Below are 21,528 nucleotides of genomic sequence, written 5' to 3'. Positions count from 1 at the left end.
AGGAGAAGGCTGAGTGGTACAGTCTTTGCTGTAAAAGCATGAGGACCTGAGTTTGCATTCCCAACTATCCATGTAAGAAAAAAAAAACAGACATGGTGGCAGGTTCTTACAATCTCAATAACTGGGGAAGCAGAGAAAGAGGGATCTCTGAGGCTCATTGATTATCTAGTCTAGCCAATCAGTGAACTCTAGCTTCAGTGAGAGATCCTTTGTCAAAAAAGAATGTGGAGACTGAACTCGAGTTGGAAGAGGGTCTCAAAATGGAGGGCCATGATCCAAAGGAACCAGAACAGTTGAGGAAGCTGTTTATTGGTGGTCTGAGCTTTGAAACCACAGATGATAGCTTAAGTGAACATTTTGAGAAATGGGGCCCACTTACAGACTGTGTGGTAATGAGAGACCCCCAAACAAAACGTTCCAGGGGCTTTGGTTTTGTGACCTAACTCTTGTGTTGAAGAGGTAGATGCTGCATTGTGTGCTCAGTCACACAAGTTTGATGGGCGTGTGGTGGAACCAAAGAGAGCTGTTTCCAGAGAGGGTTCTGTAAAGCCTGGCATCCATTTAACAGTGAAGAAAATTTTTGTTGGTGGTATTAAAGAAGACACAGAAGAATACAACCTGAGAGACTACTTTGAAAAGTATGGCAAGATTGAAACCATAGAAGTTATGGAAGACAGGCAGAATGGAAAAAAAGCGAGGGTTTGCTTTTGTAACTTTTGATGATCATGACAAAGTTGATAAAATTGTTGTTCAGAAATATCACACTATTAATGGGCATAACTGTGAAGTGAAAAAGGCCCTTTCTAAACAAGAGATCCAGTCTGCCGAATCTCAGAGGTCGTGGAGGTGGATCTGGCAACTTTACGGGTTGTGAAGGAAACTTTGGAGGTGGTGGAGGTGATTTTGGTCATGGTGGAAACTTTGGCGGAAGAGGAGGCTATAGTGGTGGAGGTGGTGGCATCAGAGGTAGTTATGGAGGTGGTGATGGTGGATATAATGGATTTGGAGGTGATGGTGGCAACTATGGTGGACGTCCTGGTTACAGTAGTAGTGGAGGCTATGGTGGTGGTGGACCAGGATATGGAAACCAAGGTGGTGGATATGGTGGTGGAGGAGGAGGATATAATGGTTACAATGAAGGAGGAAATTTTGGTGGAGGTAACTATGATGGTGGTGGGAAATATAATGACTTTGGAAATTATAGTGGACAACAGCAATCAAATTATGGACCCATGAAAGGGGGCAGTTTTGGTGGTAGAAGCTCAGGTAGTCCCTATGGTGTTGGCTATGGATTTGGTGGTGGAAGTGGTGGATATGGTAGCAGAACGTTTTAAAATACAGCAGAAAAGGGCTACAGTTCTTAGCAGTAGAGAGAGCAAGGAGTTGTCAGGAAAGCTGCAGGTTACTTTGAGACAGTCATCCTAAATGCATTAGAGGAACTGTAAAAATCTGCCACAGGAGCAATGATGATCCATAGTCAGAAAAGAAAAGTTACTGCAGCTTAAACAGGAAACCCTTCTTGTTCAGGACTGTCATAGCCACAGTTTGCAAAAAGTGCAGCTATTGATTAATGCAATGTAGTGTCAATTAGATGTACATTCCTGAGGTCTTTTATCTGTTGTAGCTTTGTCTTTTTCTTTTTCTTTTCATTACATCAGGTATATTGCCCTGTAAATTGTGGTAGTGGTACCAGGAATAAAAATTAAGGAATTTTTAACTTTTCAATATTTGTGTTTTTCTACATTTTAGTACAGAAACTAACAAAAATGCAGTTTTGAAGGTGTTTCCATGTGAGTTAACAAGTAAAGAAGATCATTGTTAATTACTATTTTGTATGAATTTTGCTAAAGTTAACTGTAAAGAAACACTTACTGACTTGCAATTTAAGGGGAATCTATTCTCCCCATTTCCAAATCTATGATGAATGGGCACTGACACATGGAGAGAATAGATATTTGTATGTTTGCAATGTGTGTTTTAGATAATTAGAATTGGGTAATAAAAATAGCATATTTGTGAATTTAATAGCATTAAGATTACATTCAAATGAAAAAATATCTCAAAAGTTAAAAAAAAGAATGTGGAGAGGGGCTGGAGGGATGACTCAAGTTGTTAAGAGCACTGACTGCTCTTATACAGGAGCCAGCACAATTCCCAGCACCCACATGGCAGCTTATAACTATTTGCAATGCCAGTTCAGGAAATCATATTCTTTCTTTTGGCCTACACAGGTACCAGACACATACACGGTACACAGACATGTATGAACAACAATAAAGGAAGACACACAAACCCAATCTCTGGCCTCCACATGTACACACAGGCAATCATACCTGCATACACACAGTCTTCCACACTCAACAAAACAACAACAAAACCAGAACAGTCATGATAAACATTGAACCATATTATTCCATATAAAGATTTTGACTTTTTAAATTATTGTGAGATGCATATAATATAAATATACAGTCATGCATAACAATGTTTTCATCAATGACAGACTTCATCCATCAAGGTGTGGTACTGTGATGGTGCAAATATGATGCTCACTCAATGACAAAAAAGCACATAATGAAATGTTTCTTAGCATGTTTTTCTGTCATTAACTAGTATATAACAATATTTTGTTTTAACCATTTCTAAGTAAACAATTTACACAGTTGTATAACTGTTACTACTACAGATTTCCAAAACATTTCCAACAACAGTCTTTAATCACTTCTGTGTGTGTTTATGGAGAGAGAAACTCATGTAGCCCAGGATGGCCTCCATCATTCTACTTTCTGTAAATTTGTGTATATCCACATGGCCGATGGCTTACCAGTGATGCTCAGACACCTTTCTCCTTAGGCCACTGGATGGTGTTTGCCTGACTCCACCTTCTTTTACATAGTATCTCTGTTTAGATTTCCCACTTGCCTCTATTCTGCCTAACTATTGGACAAATCTCCATCTTTATTAACCAATGGTAGTAAAATATATTCACAACATACAGAAAGACATTCCAAATCATTTTCCCATTTATGTCTAATCAAAAAGGAAGGTTTTAATTTTAACATAGTAAAATTACATATAATGAAGCAGTTGTTGTAAATGAATGTAAAGGAGGCAAGGAAGAAATATCTGGTTAAAAGTGACATACTAACCTGAGGCTCTTGCATTTCCATAAAGCTTGAGAAATCAAAATGAAAGGGTTCTAAATGCACAGCTGCATTGCACTTCCTAGTCTCACAGTCGCATGCCAGCAGCAACACAGAGAAGTGCTGATGCAAGATGGAGCTGACTACCAGCCACCATGAGCTAACCATTGGGTAGGTTTCTACAGTCTCACACAGGCCTCAGTATCGAGAGGCTAATTGGCCCTGTGATGTGTTGTGGATTAAGCATTTGCTCATACAGACCAAAAAAGAGGCTAAAAGATACACAGTATAAAAGATCCTGACCAAAAAAAAATTACCTCTAAACAGATTCCAGTATGTTTTATAGCGTGTGTAGGCTTAAGAAAGAAAAAAAAATGTGTATAGGGAGTTATAAAAAGAAATAAAGTTTTAAAAATAAAATAAAGACTTTAAAGAGAGAGTAAAAATAAAAATAATACAACAGAAAAAAAAGCCACATAAGATGGGAAATACAGAGTTTTTGGATCCTATATGTTACTATGTTGGTTTTGAATTCTTTTGATGACTGACAAGCACATAACAGCTGCTGAAAGACATGGGATTGAGAAACTGATAAAATATACCAGCCCAAATATTTTTAAAGTTCCTTAACTTTAAAACAGAAGTGATGGGGGATGCCCTTCTATATGCTGTGAACATTTGTTTCTCTTATTGGTTGATGGATAAATGCTGATTGGCCAGTAGCCAGGCAGGACATATAGGCTGGGGATTTGTTTCAGGTTAAGATGGACCAGCTTGGATCAAGGGAGACATCCTGAACCTGGACAGGTTATATGTATCAACAAAAGTTATAACTGGTCTTGCCAGGACTTGGCCATTATCTCAAATTTTATAAGGGACCATAAGGATACTTTGTTCACAGTCAGTAGGAAGAAATTTGGTGAAAATGATGTTCACATTCCCAAGAGTTGAAGAGTATTGGTGGTCTTCGGTTATTTGGTGGATTATGAATGTTTGTTACATTTAGGAGAATATAGGAATATGGGATAAAAAGACAACTATTGCCGGGCGTTGGTGGCGCACGCCTTTAATCCCAGCACTCAGGAGGCAGAGGCAGGTGGATCTCTGTGAGTGCGAGGATAGGCTCCAAACCTACACAGAGAAACCCTGTCTCGAAAAACCAAAAAAACAAAAAGACAGCTATTAATCTCAGATATTTTGCATTGTCATGAATTTTGGTATAGTGATAAACTCTAAAATTAATTTTGTTACACTGTACATATATGTTTCTATTCTTTTTAAAGGATTTTTTGTATAATGATACAAATGTATATGTATATTTCTACTCTTGTCTAAAGTATTATATTTATGCAGCTCATTTAAAAATGTAATGTATAGTTAAGAAATAAAAATTAATAGTCATCTATAATAGTCAAACTTATAGTCATGTTAGTTAGGGTTTTTAGTTATACAGATATGTATTTCAGACAGATGGGCAATCTCCAAACACTTCAAAGACCTACAGAGTATAGCATTTATGATGTTTTAAGAACTTAAGATTTTTGTCGACAGTAAGACATGTCTGTTCCTGGCAGCACCAATTACAGAGGATAATAGGCATCAAAGAAGCTCCTTATGGATTTTGCCCTCAGTGTGGCAAGTCTAGCCATTAGGGCAAGAAACTGTTCTTGCCTGGATTGCTTGACTGTATGCTCTATAAACTGGACAGGACACACAGGACCCATAGAAAAGTAACTGCTGAACTTGCCAAAACAAGATGGGACAGTCCTTCAGGATTCCTGTTTCATGGAAGAGTCTGGCAGACATTCTGCAGGACATAAATAAAAATGACCAACAAACTTCTAATATAAGTGGGACATTTTCAAATTTCCTGCTTCACTGAGAAATCTGCCAGACATTTTAGGCCTATAGGCTGAAGATGGATGCTTCAATGTTCCAGAAGAACTTTGGGTGACTATACAGGCAACAAGATGTCTCCGTCATTTCTAGAGTTTTGAAAGTTGTTTACAATGTACTTCCTGTTTACTAAGATAATATTATATCCCTCTAGGGTCCTTGATGGAGTTGAAGACTAGATAGTTATAATTATAGTTTTCTATAATTATGATAAATGTAAATTTGATGTGAAATTTCAAACTCACAAAGATAGGATAGATAGAATATTTTCTTTAATTTTGTCAAATACAGATAGACTAAGTATTATAACTGTAATTCCTCCTTGATACCTGTTTTTTTATATGTAATTTTACAATGTTAAAGTTAAAGCCTTCCTTTTTGATTAGACAGAAAGGAAGAAATGATGTGGGATATCTTTTTGTTTACTGTGAATATTTTTCATTACCATTGGGTAATAAAGAAGGTGATTTTGACAATAGCCAAACAAAATAGAGCCAGGCAGGAAATTCAAGCAAAGATACAGAGAGAAGAAGGGCGGAGTCATGGAGATGCCAGCAGCCACCAGGGAAGAAAGATGTGAGGTAACAAGCCACTAGCCTTATAGTAAAATATAGACTAATAGAAACAGGTTAATTTAGATGTAAGAGCTAGTTAATAATGAGCCTGTGCTAATAAGCCAAACTGTTTGCAATTAATATTAAGCCTCTGAGTGGTTATTCAGGATCTGGTAGACAGGGATGGGGGTGGGGGGGAAACATCTCTTTACAGGTAACCATGGGGCTTGCTGATCAACCAGCCTAGCTGAATCAGTAAACTGCAGGTTCCATGAGAGACACTGTCTGAAAGCATAAGTTGAAGAGCATTCAAGGAGGATACCATATATGAACCTCTTGCCTTCACGTCTGTGTACACACATGTGCACGTGCAACTGAACCATATGCTTACATACATACCCATATAAATGTGTACATGCACCACACACATTAAATCTACATAAAAATAGAATGAAATAATAAATACCCAGCATCTTGGGGATGAGAATGCTACAGCCTCTTTCTTGATTCCTGATTGACAAACCCTAATTTCTTATGACATTGTAGATAATACAGCAGCCATACAACAAAAGGTGTATCACTGTGCTTTTGAATCTAGTCTGAGAAGCAGTTTATGAACTATATTTTTCTGGTAATGCCAACAGTTTCATATTCCTATTTTTAGGGCTACAATTATGTGACAGATTTCTTATTTTGAACACAAAAAGGCCACCTTCCCCGACACATACACACACACACACACACACACACACACACACACACACACACACACACAGAGAGAAGAGAGAGAGAGAGAGAGAGAGAGAGAGAGAGAGAGAGGAGATGGGAAAGACAAATTCTCCATCATTTGTGCATTCTCTGAGCCCACACCTGCACTGAAGTAGCCTCCAACAGATCCTAATCCTCTGTTGCTTAGTTATGCTGTCTTCCTTGTTCTCCATTTAACCTAACAAAATATCTTGGAGCAACTGCATGCTTTCTGCTTCACAAATACAAAGGTAACCATTTATAATTTCCCACAACAGGCAAACTGTCTTTAAAGCTCTGATTGCTGCAGAAGGCTGAGGTCAAAATAAAATGCATTATTGTGTGACTGTCCAGGAGGGCAGTGGCAGTAAGGTACACCACCCTGGGAGCACAATCCTCTTTTTATTCTTCATTAATACTGATGTTTCAGTTCCAAGAACATTGGCACAGATCCTGAAGACCTCAGCCTCAAACTTTATCTGTCCCCAGAATCCCGACAACACAGTAACTTTCCTTCCATCCATTTGGAGGGATGTTGAACTTATCTATGGCACCCCCCATGTACCTCAGACATCAAAATTCCCACAACATTCTAACAACTCACATGGCCTCCAGCTTGATATCTGACAAGTTTGAAGAGAGGAATAAGTAGGAGCTGCAATTCTCAGGACTGTCAAATCTAAGACAAAGAACTATGCCAATGTTCTTTGTAATGTGGTGTAATTGTTGAGCACAAAACTTTTCATATACATAAATGGTACAATAAAAGAGCTTCTGGAGGTATCACTATCCCTCATTCCAAGCTCTTCTACAGAGCTCTAGGAATAAAAAACTGTGGTATTTGCATAAAAACAGACAGGTGGATGAATGGAATCAAATTGAAGGCCTAGACATAAATCTGAACACCTATGGATACCTGATTTTTGACAAAGAAGGAAAAAATTACAGAATGGAAAACAGAAAGCATCTCCAACAAACGGTGCTGGTGAAACTGGCTGTCAGCATGTAGACAAATGAAAATAGATCCATATCTATCACCCTGCCCAAAACTCAAGTCCAAGTGGATCAAAGACCTCAAAATAAAAGCAGTTAGCCTGAACCTAATAGAAGAGAAAGTAGGGAATAGTCTTGAATGCATTGGCACAGGAAACAACTTCCTGAACACGAACAGTCCAGACACTAAGCAACAATTAATGAATGGAACATCATGAAACAACAGTTTCTGTAAGACAAAGGACAACATCAACAGGACAAAAAACATCAGCCTACAGAATGAAAAAAGATTTTTGCCAATTTCACATCTGACAAAAGGCTGATATCCAAACTATATTAAACAAACCTAAAGAAACTAGATATCCAAAAACCAAATAACCCAATTAAAATGGGGCACAGATCTAAACATATTTCTCAATGGAGAAATCTCAAATGACAGAGAAACATTTCACTTCTATAGGTTCAAACTCCTTAGCCATCAGGGAAATGCAAATAAAAATGACTCTGACATTCCATCTTACACAAGTCATAATGAATGGCTAATATCAAAAACACAAGTAACAGCTCATGGTGGAGAAGATATGGAACAAGGGGAATACTCTTCCATCGCTGGTAGGAGTGCAAACTTGTACAGCCACTTTGGAAATCAATATGGTGGTTTCTCAGAAAATTGGGAATCAGTATACCTCAAGACCCAGAAATACCACTCTTGGGAATATATCCAAAGGATACACTATCATACCACAAAGAAATTTGCTCAACTATGTTCATAGAAGCTTTATTCATAATAACCAGGAACTGAAAACAATCTAGATGTCCCTCTACCAAAGAAGAGACAAAGAAAATATGGAACATTTATACAATGGAGTATTACACAGCTATTAAAAACAATGACATTATGAAATTTGCAGACAAAGGGATGGAACTAGAAAACAATAATCCTAAGTCAGGTAACCCAGACCCAGAAAGATAAACATGGTATGTACTCACTTATAAGTAGATATTAGCTGCAAAGAAAATGATAACTATGCTATAATCCACAGACCCAGAGAGGATAGGTAACAAGAAAAGGATGATGGGGGTTGCCCTTCTGCATACATGTTTCTCTTATTGCTTGATGAATAAAACACTGATTGGTCAGGTAGGAAGTATAGGCAGAGCTAAGAGATGAGGAGAATTCTGGGAAACATAGGCAGACAGAGATGCCATGTGAGCCTGGGAAGATAGGATGGGCTAGACCCTACTCTGGTAAGCCAAGATCATGAGGAAATACATAGATTAGTAGGTATGGGTTAATAATTAGAACAGACCTAGCCAATAAGAATCCCTAGCCACCAGCCAACAGTTTATAGCTAATACAGTGTCTCTGTGTTTATTTGTGGTTCAAGGGCAGTGGGACCTGATGTGCCAGAAAACTTAGGCTCAAGTGGGGGATGCTACTAAGAACTCCCTTGGAAGGGAAAATAGAAGAGATTTTTGTGGGTGGACTGTGAGCAGGTGGGGATGGTTACATGAGAGAACAGGTTGGGCCATAGAGAGAAGAAGTACTAAAAGAGATTACTAGAAAGGGGAGATCATTTTGGGATCAGTTAGAAACCTGCAAGTGAAATTCCCAAGAATCTACAAGAATGACCCCAGCTAAGACTTCAAGAAATAGTGGATATCTAGTCTGAACTGGCCATCTCTTGTGACCAGGAAAGTCTTCTAGTGGAGAGATTGTAACACCAATCCATCCATATAACCTTCAACCTACAGTCTTTACTGCCTATGGGATGTGCTGGGGTAAAGGTGGTACAAAGGTTGAGGGGGCCAATCAATGACTGGTCTGGCCTGAGATCCATGCCACGAGAGTGAGCTCACCCCTGACACTGCCTGAAGTGCCAGAACTCTTAGGATGGATGACCTGGAGACCTCAGATAGAATAAAACATGACTGGAGAAAAACAAAATGTTAATGAAATGATACCTAAGGATATTCTGCTATACCCATAGATTGGTGTATACCCCAATTGTGAGAAAAGATTTATACAGCAACTGATGGAAATGGATGCAGAGAACCACAGCCAAACATTAGGTCAAGCTCTGAGAATCCTGCAGAAAAGAGAAAGTATTTTATGAGCCAGAGGGTTCGGGGTCAAGGACATCACAAGAAAACCCATAGAATCAACTAACTGGGCTCATGGGAGCTCACTGCATCTGAACTGACAACCAGGGAGCCTGAATGGGACTGACATAGGCCCTCTACATATATGGGACATTTGTGTAGCTTAGTCTTCTTGTAGGACTTCTAACAGTGGGAACAGGGCTATCTCTAATGCTTTGCCTTGCTTTTGGGACCCTATTCTTTTTACTGGGTTTTATTGCCCAGCCTTAATACAAGGAGAAGTGCTTAGTATTAATGAAGCTAGATATGCTATGCTTTGTTTATATCCATCAGAGACACGCCTTTTTCTGAACAGCAATGGAGGTGTGGATTAGAGGGACAGAGGGCAGGTGTGGGTGAGGTGAGGAATAGGAGGAGATAAGGTGGGGGAGAACTGCAGTCGGGCTGTACAATAAATGTTTTAAAAACCTTATATATAATTATAGATATAGATAATTCTCATATATATATATATATATATATATATATATAATTTTAGAAAAAAATGCTTTCAAATTTTAGAAAGCTTGTGTTTTTCATCTTTTTATTATCTAAAATTCCACATATATAATATATTTTGATAATATTTATTCTCTATTACTCTCTTTTATCTCAACCTGCTCCTTTGGAAACCTTTCCTCTCCCAAGTTCCCTGCTGCCCACTTTCATTTCTCTGTTTGTGACTGACTGAGTTAGAGTTGGTTGCATGAGCATTAGTGGTGAACTATTTACTAAAGTATATGTAACTAACCAGTAGTTGTATCCCTGGAAAAAAACTATCCAACCTCCAGAAGCCATCAAAAGTCAAAATACACTTAGCTAGGAGTGGGGCCTGATGAGCCCTTCCCCTATTCATGCTGGAATGTTGACTGCTTGATTTTAACCAGGTGTTCGGCAGATAGCCACGGCTACTAATAATTTGTGAGTACAAAAACCATATAATGTCAAGGAGACAACATTTCACAATACTCCTCCCCATCCTCAGGTGCCTATATTCTTTCTGTTCCTTTTTCTGTGATATTTCTTGAGCCTTGGATGGGATGATATAGAAGTTCCTTTTAGGACTGAGCAGTCAACAACCATTTAATCTCAACACCAGTTAGAAGTCTTTGCAATAACCACCTCCTGCAGCAAAAAGCAGCTTGTCTAACTAGGTTGAGAGCAGCACTAATATCTGAGTATGAACATAGAAAGTCGATTTCTTTTTATAAGTCAGTCTTCCTTCATTAAGAGGTGGAATGTTGTTTTGTAACCATCAACCAGTAAGGAATCCTATAGACTAAAACATAATGGTTCTCAGATATTAGCATGCCAAAAGTTGAAAAACTGTTCCCATTCATCTGCATGAAAAGTGTACCCATTCATCTGAGGACATTTTGCACATGAGAATTGTGCTGGGAAGAATTGAAATAAATAGCCCAGAAGCACAGCAGTTATCCTATGGCTCTGAATAACTTCCAAGGGCTCTTCCTTCTCATTCATTCAACTCTGTAAAGTAAGAACTGGGTCATAGGATCTGGATGACTGGCATTTTGCCTCTGCTATATGGTGACAAGTACTGAAGCAAGTTGTGAGGTTTCATCTCAAATACTTGTTTATTTTTTAGATCACATCCTCTTTAAAAGTTAATATGTGGAGATTTCATGCAATCTATTTTTACTGATGCCATCAAAAGACTTTCCATTTCTAAGCATGACTTGTTTGACAATTATCATTCTCTGGCAATCCAGGAAGGACTGTGAGGAGCTCTCCTAGAAAAATTGATATCAGCTGAAAGGGGGGATAAAGAACATTTTAAGTTGATGAGGAGGTTCTGCAACTGGCCAATATATACATGCCTTTCTAGGACTGGGAAAACCAGCAAGTATTTTATAATATCCACTTAGCTGTGTCCACTGACCCCCCTGACAACTGTAGGTCAATATAGAAGCCTGCTTGGAGAAGAGCTGTAGAGCTCCTTCCAACCCAGTCATTATATTGTCTGTTCCCTGGGTCTGTACTTTAAGGACCTCAATTTTTATTTTGTTTTTCTTTTTAGGGAAGTGAGTCTTCTGTTATAGCAGACTGCAAGGCACAATTAGTGCCTTTTATTAAATGTCCACATATGGGCATAATATTTAGTAACTATTGTCACAAATTGTGATAGGCTTTGTCACTGCTCAGTAAGCACCACTGCTGCTTATACCTGTAAGGAACACCATCACTCAAGTTCAATAAAAACACACAAAATCTCCTTCAACTCCTCCCTCTCCCTCTCCCTCTCCCTCTCCTCCTTCTGCCTCTCCATCTACCTTTCTCCCTCTCTCCCTCCCTCTCTCCCTCTCGCTCCTCTTTTACACAGAGAGAGAAGGAAAGAGAGAGAGAAAAGAGAGAGATGCAATTTTGTTGCTTACGTCTAAAAACATAGTCCACTGGAGAATGGTCAACCTACTTGGGACCATACCCCCAGAGAAAACTGCCTCTCCCCTCTTTAACAAGCATTAACTGCCAATAGCTTCTCAACCAGGGCTGGGACCTCAGGGTTCTTCCTCTTCCATGCTGGAATGTTGACTATCTAGCCAGTTTTCCTAGTGTACAGTAGGAAAGATTTTGCAAAGAAAGCACATGGGCTTTCTCAAGCTTTGAACTGACATCTTGCTCAGCAAATTTGAACCATTCTACTAGTACCTCCAATGAGCCTGTGGCTCTCTCTAAGGTCCATGTTCTGTAGTATATGGAGGGTGTGGGGGACATAGGGGGTGTGGGGCATCCGTGTGTCTGTTCATGTCAGTATACACTTTCATGAGTATGTGTAGACGTCAACCTCAGGTATTGTTTCTCTAGACATGAACCTTGTTTTTTAGAAACAAGGTCTCTCGATAAACTTGAGATTTGCTGATTAAACTGAGGTAACTGGCCATTGGATCCCATTGATACAACTGTCACCTTTTTCCCAATACTGTGAATACAAATGTATGCCACTATGCCTGACTTTTGTATATGTGTTCTGGGAATCCAAATCAAGTCCTTATTCTTGAAAGGCAAGCACATTATTGACTGAGCCATCTCCTCAGCAATGCCTGATGCTCTTGACATATCACTGAAGGCTAGGTGTCTGCTTTGTGAACCCTCTGGGAAAGGCTGGCCATAGAAACTTATTCTCCAGGCTGCCTCTCTGTTGCACAACATGACATGTCTGATTCCTAAAGGGATGTGTAGTGTGCACCAAGATGGCAAACACACATCTATACTTTATCCTTTACTTAGCAGGATCATGTGGTTGAACAGTTGGTCTCCAGTAGGTTTCACTTTTTTGGGAAAGTTTCGGAAACTGTAGGAGGTGGAGCCTTGATGGAGGAAGTATGTCACTCGGAATGGGTCATGAGGTCTGATAGCCTGGCTGTTCTCTATTCCCTCTCTTGGTCCAGGTGTCATTCCTTCCATTCTTGCTGCCATATCTTCCTGACCATGATGGAAGGAGCCCCTGAACTGCAAGCCCCAAATAAAGCCTTTCCTCCATAAGTCACTTGTATTTGGGTATTGTGTTGAAATGCCAAATGTAATGCCATCTTGTCCTGATTGCACCTTGTGTTTGCTTACCATCATTTTTAACCTGTGGGTCATGACCCCTGGGGGGAGTAAAATGACCCTTTCACAGGGGCCACATATCAGATATCCTGCATATCAGATATTTATATTACAATTCATAACAGTAGCAAAATTACAGTTTTGAAGTAACAACAAAGTAATTGTATGGTTGGAGGTAAGCACAATCTGAGGAACTATGTTAAATGCTTGTCCCATTAGGAAGGTTGAGAAACACTGGCTTAGATGATTCTCAGTCCTCACTTCCACAACAGTCACTGCCACCTGGGCAACATTATTGTGATTGTCTGTGACCCTGACCACAGTGCAGATGTATTAACCCAAATAACTAATGCTTGTGTAAATTAAACATAAACTAACTGATAGAATTATAAATCAAAATTAATTGTCATGTTGTGTCTTAAACAACCACTGTGCTCTACCAAAACAGATGTTGCAAGTTTACTCCAACCCTAATCTAAGATTGATAATTTGTGGGTTTTTTTTTTTACTTTAAACACACTGTAGCCCTGAGCTTAGGAACTAAGAGTCTTTCTGAGGAACTACCCTACTCTTAATCACCAGCATGAAATAAAGAACTCTTGTAGTTTTATTGGCTTAATGAGTGTGCTGGTCTGTAACCTTCTTGAGTGGATTATTTGATTACCACTGCAATAGGAAGTAACTAATAACACTCCCTATTTAGGCATGCCATATACTTATGTTATAACCAGTAACACTGAAAAGAAGGATACCTGGGATTGACCCGCCTGGAAACATCATAAAAATCATAAAGAAATAAAAGTAGGGAAGGTATGGTTCCACACAAATCAGACTGGCAAAACCAAGAAAAGTGTGCAATAAGCTTGCAATGTAGAAAAGCTGGGACCACACATATGAGTAATGAGAGGGAGAATTGCTTTGAGTAAAATTTCTGTGTCCAGAAAGAATGAAATGTGAAAGTTTGCTATAGCATTGGTTATTATAGCAAATTTTTAAAAGGAAGCTCCAACAGCCAGCATTAGGGAACTAGAAAAAATGATACCTTATGAAAGACACTGTCATGGGAGCCATCAAAACCAAGAGTTCCTAGAATGTACTAGGCTGAATGGAAATGAGAAACATGCTGTCAAATCTTTGCTAAAACAAACCATTTGTAGGAGTTTTTAATTTTAGAAAAATCCATAGACAGTAAAAATCTGAGATGAATCATTTGGTTGGGACTGATCAGCTGTGGAAGGAAGGAAGTAATGGAATTTTCAGGGTCATCTCTGTACCACTGTGTTTCTTTTTCAAGTGCTTTAAAGCATCTGCAGTAAAACATAACGATGCATTAATTTTTTGGTGAGTCCCTTTAAGAAGTCTTTTCAAAAATGAGATGTGTCATATTCGATGTTCATCCAGCAACATTAATTTAGGGGCAAGAACTTTAGTAATACCTAGGGTGGTATTATTACTTATTATTTAAGAACGTTGTTTGGATGATGATGATGATGATGATGATGATGATGATGATGATGATGATCAGGAGATACAGATGTAGCTCAATGGCAGAGCACTTACTTAGCATGCACAGGACCTTGTATTCATCCCCAGCACTGAGAAAAAAGAAGAGAGAGAAGAAGGCAGGGGAAATGAGAAAAGGAGAGGAGATGGGAAGACAGGGAAGAAGGGAGAAAAGAAAGGAGAAAGGGAGATGTTGAGAAGAGGGGAATGTAGGAGAAAGACTTGGAGGGAAGAAAAAGGTAAAAGGGAGTAAAGGAAGGAAAACAGAGGAATAGAGGAAGGATGAAAATGAGGGAAAAAAGAAAAGATAAAAGAGGAAGAAAGCAGGAGGGAGAGGGGAAATGAGGAGCAGAGAGGAATGAGGGAATGAGAAATGGAGGAAAGAAAGAAGAAAGAGGGGAGAAATCCTGGTACCAACTGGGTGAAACATGAACCGCCACTCTTCAAAAAGCCTATGCTTCTATTTTATTAAGAACAGCTTGGTGCCCATGCTGGGGTTACTATTGCTGTGATGAAATACAATGTCCAAAGCAACTTGTGGAGGAAAGGGTTTATTTGGCTTTCATACCTTGAATCACAGGCCACAGAAAGAAACCAGGACAGGAACTCAAACAGGGCAGGAACCTAGAGGCAGGAGCTGATGCACAGGCCATGGAGTGTGCTGCTTACTTTACTGACTTACTCCCCATAGCCTGCTTTCTTATAGAACCCAGAACCCCAGCCTGGGGATGGCATCACCCACAATGGGCTGGGCCCTCCACCAACAATCACTAATTTTAAAAAATGCTATACAGGTTTACAGACAGCCCAATTTTATGGAGGTGTTTTCTTAATTGAGGCACATTCCTCTCTGATAAATCTAGCTTGTGACAAGTTCGCATAAAACTAGCCAGCATGTCTGTGTTCCATAAAAAGATATGGCCCAGAGATCTATCAAAATAATCTTATGTGCTACTGAATTGTGAATAATAATCTGAGAATTTACCTCTTGCTGCTTTATCTAAAACAATGCCAATTAACACAATAGTCCTGTAACATTGATTATTTGAAGGACCATAGAAATTCTTTGATATTTTAAGAATATCAAAAGAGATGAAAATATTAGAAAATAATTGCAAAATCAGGCCTGATCTCAATACTAATGAGGCTATTTACTATTGTTTAAGTAGGATTATGCAATTACACTGACCATAAGAAAGCTATTATTATTACAGATTGTAAAAAAGAACCTCTTTCTCTTCTCCAAATGACCTTGAAACTGTAGAAATGATACCAAATTTTGATAGTGGGTAAAACAAAAATGAGGGAGTATACTGACAATAGGAACTAAAGAATATCAAAAGTCACTAATTATTTCTTTTCCAAACAAATCATTAGTAGACATAATATTAATAGTAGCCAGATAATTCTATTTTTACCCACTGCCATACTATGTGAAGTTTTTCCCTACAAGTTATATTGTACATTTGAAGTGTTGCAGAGGGTCTCATCTGGGGAATGGTCAGCAGCCTCAATTCTCACTAAATCAAAATGAAAAACACAGAAGCCATCTATGAGGCAGGCTATTGGGAACTTCAGTCTTTCTCTTGCTTTGTATCTTCACAATATTCTTTGGCTCCATCAATATTGCATCATGTTGTGGAATATTAGTTCAAGATGTGTTACATTCATTTATGCTGTGGAATATTTGTTTAATGATGCAAAGATGTGCTGCATTCTTTCTGTTGCATTTGTTTAACTCTGTGAAGCTGTGTTACATTGCCTGTCTAAAGCATCTCATTGGTCGAGCTGAAGAGCAAGGAGAGAAAAATAAGCAGGGATGGCATGGAAAGAGAATAAATAGGGAGAGAAATCTAGGGGGAAGGAGGAATAGTAAGAAAAAGAGGAGCAGAAGCCACCATGATCAAGCCACCCAGCCACACAGACAGCCATGGAGAATATTAAATAAAGAAAGTTTAAAAAAAACCCAGAGCCAAAACATAGTTAATGAGAAACAGGATTTTTTGCATTTTGCAATTATTTATTTATTTATTCTTTTAAATTTCATTTTAGATTCCAACCAGTTCTCCTTCCCACCCCTCTCATCTCCCCCCAAGCCCACCCCCAATCCACTGCTCCTCATGGGTAAGGGCTCTCATGAGGAGTCAATAAAGTCAAAACAGGATAATTTGAGTTAGAAAAAGCTGGCTAGAAACAAGCCAAGCTAATGCCAGATATTTATATGTAAGAATAAGTCTCCATGTATTTATTTGGGAGCTGAGGGGTGGACCATAAATAGAAAAAACAACTACAGCATCATATCATGCTTATGTGAGCAGAATTGTCCCCTCTAAGTATTAGTTCACAAATAAAAAGAAAGTAAGTATTCTGAGCTGCATTCCTAGTTTACAATGTATATGTCTGTGGGCAGGTTTGTGGATGAGAGTTTTAGGTACAGTGTGCTTGTACATGAGATGCAGCATTTACATATGTGAATGTGGCAGTTTTGACATGTGTATAGAGGTCAGAGGACAACCTTAGATGTTGGTTCTCATTGTATACCTTGTTTTACTTGGGCTGTCATGTTTGCTACTGTGTATGGCAGACTAGTCAACCCATGAGTTTCAGGGATTCTCCCATTTCTGCATCACTACAGATGCTCAAACTTACATGTTCAGTTTCTATGTGGGTTCTGGTTATTTGAGTTCACATTGTAAGATCCTCATGCTTGTATGGTGTTTTACCAATTGAGCCATCTCCCCAGCTACTGGTGATTCTTGTTTTAACAGCCAATATCCCTAAAATAATAAAAATATTAAACCCAATTTGGCAAAAAAGCAAATTCCTCTAGATTAATAAAATTATCCAGATTACAGAAAGCCACTAAAACCGGTGTCCTGAAATCATAAGGATTGTGGGGTGGTGTAGGTGTAAAGAGAATGAATTTAGAAAATAATGAAAATAGCTATTTCGCATCACCCCCTATTGCTTATCTTATATCTGCATGACTCCAACCCATTGGCAATTCCCACTGGACTAGTGGGCAACAGGCACTAAAGCACTCTTGCTTACTTGTGCACTTAGCACACTGTCCTTTGAGATTAATGGGCTTTACCTAAGTAAAACTACATAAGACTTACAGGGCCATAGCTGACTGTCAGTTTTGTGCACAGGTGTCTGTGCACAGAAATACTGGTTAAAGAATTGCCTTACTTCTTGGGAAATGCTTCAGTTTTCTAAGTTCAATATTATGATGCGTAATCTCAGCACTGTTATGTAGGATAAAAAATGATTCCTGGTTTGCAACTAAAGCATTTCTTCTCTATATACAGGAGCAAAAGATAACACATCCCCTAACATGTGTGTAAAACCAAGTGCAGAGATTCCTGGAGATCACCTTCCCTTTGTCAACCAATGCTTAGACAGATAAGTGTTGGAGCTCTTGCTACATAGTTGTAGCAGCAGTAGATACTGGGGACCACACAGTAAATAAATGCTGTCTGAACCTTGGTTGTCACGATTCCCTAAACAATAAAGTGAAACAATCAAACCGGCCAACTATTTATTTAACATTTACATTGCAGTGTGCATAATAAGTCATCTAGGTATGTGTTTAACCATACAGGAAGATGTGCATAGCTTATATGCAAATATCGCACCATTTTATAAAGAGAACTTCAGAGTTCTGGCATCATGATATCCACTCAGAATCCTAGAACCCATCCCTTATGCATTCAGAGGGACAGCTGTGCTTCACAGTCCTCTTTAGAAGGTTGGTACTTCTGGGGAAACATTAGATTACAAGCTAACCAGAAATCAGCAGGAAGCTAATCAGATCTGGCTCAAAACTACAGTGTTTGTTGAACATGCTTGAGACCCTGGGCTTTATCCAGAGCACTGTGGGAGGAAGGTGATAAAATGAGAGAGAGAAATGGATGAGGAAGGGAGGGAATAAAGGAGGAAATGGAGGAAGAGATTAGCAGGTTCTTGATAGAAAGAAACTCAAAAAAGCATGAACATACAGTTCCAGTTTCTAAGTATGGAAGGTGGAAAACCCACCTGCAGATTTGATTCACTATAATGATAACCTGGACAGAGGCACATTTGTTTGGATTTTGCAAAAGCAAAGGACATCCACCGCTCTCAAAACTGTCTTTATCTCATTCTTGGTGACACTATCTCTTCTTACTCCTACATAATTGTCCACACCCCAGAATATCAATGTAGTGTTCCATCTCAACTGAATCTAAATTAGATACCTTTTTTTCTTCAGATGCTCCCTTTATACTTGATAGTAGTCTATTCTACAAAAGGCAATATTTATAACAGGTCCTAAAAGTATATTCTTCAAAGCAAGAAAACGTTCAAACAAATATGTAACATAGATAGTCCTAAACATTATGGTTCATAATGATTATGAGATAGTCACTTAGACTAATCACGTTTTTCAGAAAGAAGTGTCATTACAAAGAGCAAAGCACAATTCAGATTTCAGTTCACATAAGGTCAGGCTTGAGATACAATAGTTACTCCCAAAATGCATGAGTAGATGGAATGCTCAATATCACTTGGCTATTTGCACAGCCTGTTAGAATGAAATGTCCTTTTAAATATCTAAGAAGTTAAGCTATCATAAAGAGAGCAAATTATACCATTATCTATGGCATTGAAAGCCCTGTGTTATCTAAGAGATAGTCCTATTAAGCAAGAACAAAATCAATGTGAAACCAATGTCCAGTTTCTAAAGGAACCTGGTTCACTCCAGAAGTCCTAAGCACTCAGTTCTCTAATGGACTAGCAAGAGAAGACAGATCCTAAAGCCTTTTATTCTCCTATGGACTGATCTTGCTTCTTGAAAGCCAACTTAATGTTACAACCTGGGTCACATTGCATGAGAGTGGAATTCAGAGGAAGTCATGGGTAAACTGCTACATGCTTCATTATCTTAAGTTATAAAGTTATAACATATAAATTTCCCAGTGGACTACATATAATGTTTGTTTTCTTTCTTAACAAAGATGGAGCTTCAATACATGTTCTGTCATCCCACACCACTGCTACTCTGACACTAGATGTGGGAAGAGAAACTTCCTGTATCACATTTCAGTGACAGTAGAAAGATGCTATGCTAGTGTATTGGTGCACTAATGGAACCTTGCACTCAGATGCAGGAGGGTTACAGTTTGAGACCAGCCTTCATTGCATAATGAAATCCTATCTTAAGAAAGGGGGACAAAGGGCTGGAGAGATGGCTCAGTGGTTAAGAGCACTGCCTGCTCTTCCAAAGGTCCTGAGTTCAATTCCCAGCAACCACAAGTTGGCTCATAACCATCTGGTGCCCTCTTCTGGCCTGAAGACCTACGTGCAGGCAGAATACTGTGTACATAATAAATAAATAAATAAATAAATAAATAAATAAGTCTTTAAAAAAGAGAGGGGACAAGTGGAGCTAGGGATATATCTCAGTAGGTACACTGTATATCTTAAGTATGATGATCTGATTGTCATCCTCAGAATTCATGGAGGAGGATTTTTTTTGCTTAAATAAGTCAGGCATGATGCTCTGTGCTTATAACTCCAGCACTAGGGAGGCAGAAGCAAACAGATCTCTGAGAGTTGCTGGCCAGAGAGCCTAGCTTCTTAGTGAGACCCAGGCCAATGAAAAACCTTCTGTCATAAAAGGAAGGTGGCTGTAGTTACTAGCATAAGAACTACATGACATCCAGCCAGCCAATTTTCCAGCATAGATATGGAAGGGATTTGTAAGGAGCTTTAATAGTTGGTAGCTATTAGGGGATGAGGAGTCAGGTTTTTTTGTTTGTTTGTTTGTTTGTTTGTTTCGTTGGTTGGTTGGGCTTTTTGTTTTGTTTTTGTTGTTGTTGCTGTTGTTGGTTTTTTAGAATGGTCGGTCTAGTAGATCACCCATTCTCCAGTGATTGGTTTTACACTCACAGACATGTGGGCAGCACAAACTAGATTCACTGGGTTATTTTAAAAGAAAGAAAAAGGACAGAAAATTGGGAGAGAAATATTGGAGAGTATTGAGGGAGAGTGAAAGATGGATAGGATCATAATACATAGTTTAAATGAATTAAATTCAAAAATTATATATATATGCATATATGTATAAAGTCAGGACAGATGTCACTTGAAAAAAATACCTAAGATTGATTCTTCTGTCCTCTACAAGTATGTGTGTAAACACAGCACACACACACACACACACACACACACACACACACACACACACACACACATCACAATGGGTGTTAGTGATAAAGAAAACACATATGCATATGCAATTAAGACTCAATGAATTTTCACTGATTTCCAATAAAGCAGATGTTATTCATGCAAGTTTAATACACACAACAGCAGAGGGAAGGGTTAGAAAAACAGAAACCACCTCTTAAGAATTACTTACAGTGACTTCCAACTAGAGTCTCCAAGTAGAATTTCCTGGCAATAGGACCACTTAGCATTTGTATTAATGGCATTTAGTGTGTCAAAACTAAATGGGAGTTTGGGGAGAACAGCAAGTACTATTGTTCAGAAAACATTGCCAGCCTGTTTTTACATATATAAAGGCTCACTCAGGATTCCTCTAAGCATGCAAACATTAGATTTTTAATATACATCATAAATACAGCAACCTCCTTATATGAGTAGCGTTTTGCTAGGTTAACTCTCCATTAACCTCAATTTATCTGCAATGCAATTCATCAGTCATTGAGTATTGGATGATACTAAATGCCACAGATTAAAAATAAAATAAAATAGTACCCCGATATCTGAGCTTTAATAGTACAAAGAAAAATAAGTAATTGTGCAAAAAATGAAATCTAAATACTACAAAGAGAAGCATAAGAAAATGCTATTTTTCTTGTTGTTTGTTTGCTTTAGGTTTGGGATGTTCACGTGTGTGGTAAAGTGTTTGCTTGGTTGGTTTGTTGGCTCATGGGGTTTGGTTTTATTTTGTCTTTGTTGGTTTTTGAGACAGGGTC

At 38.6% G+C, this 21,528-nt stretch overlaps 1 pseudogene; it reads left to right on the top strand.

Moving 5' to 3' along the window:
• The first annotated feature begins 257 nt into the window (after window positions 1-257).
• On the top strand, window positions 258-1,382 carry LOC100769422 (annotated as a pseudogene).
• The last annotated feature ends 20,146 nt before the right edge of the window (window positions 1,383-21,528 follow it).

The sequence above is a fragment of the Cricetulus griseus genome, chromosome X (assembly GCF_003668045.3).
Source record: "Cricetulus griseus strain 17A/GY chromosome X, alternate assembly CriGri-PICRH-1.0, whole genome shotgun sequence".
Taxonomy (NCBI): Eukaryota; Metazoa; Chordata; class Mammalia; order Rodentia; family Cricetidae; genus Cricetulus; species Cricetulus griseus.
The sequence above is the reverse complement of the archived record's forward strand: the minus strand, read 5'-3'. Positions and strand labels throughout refer to the sequence as shown.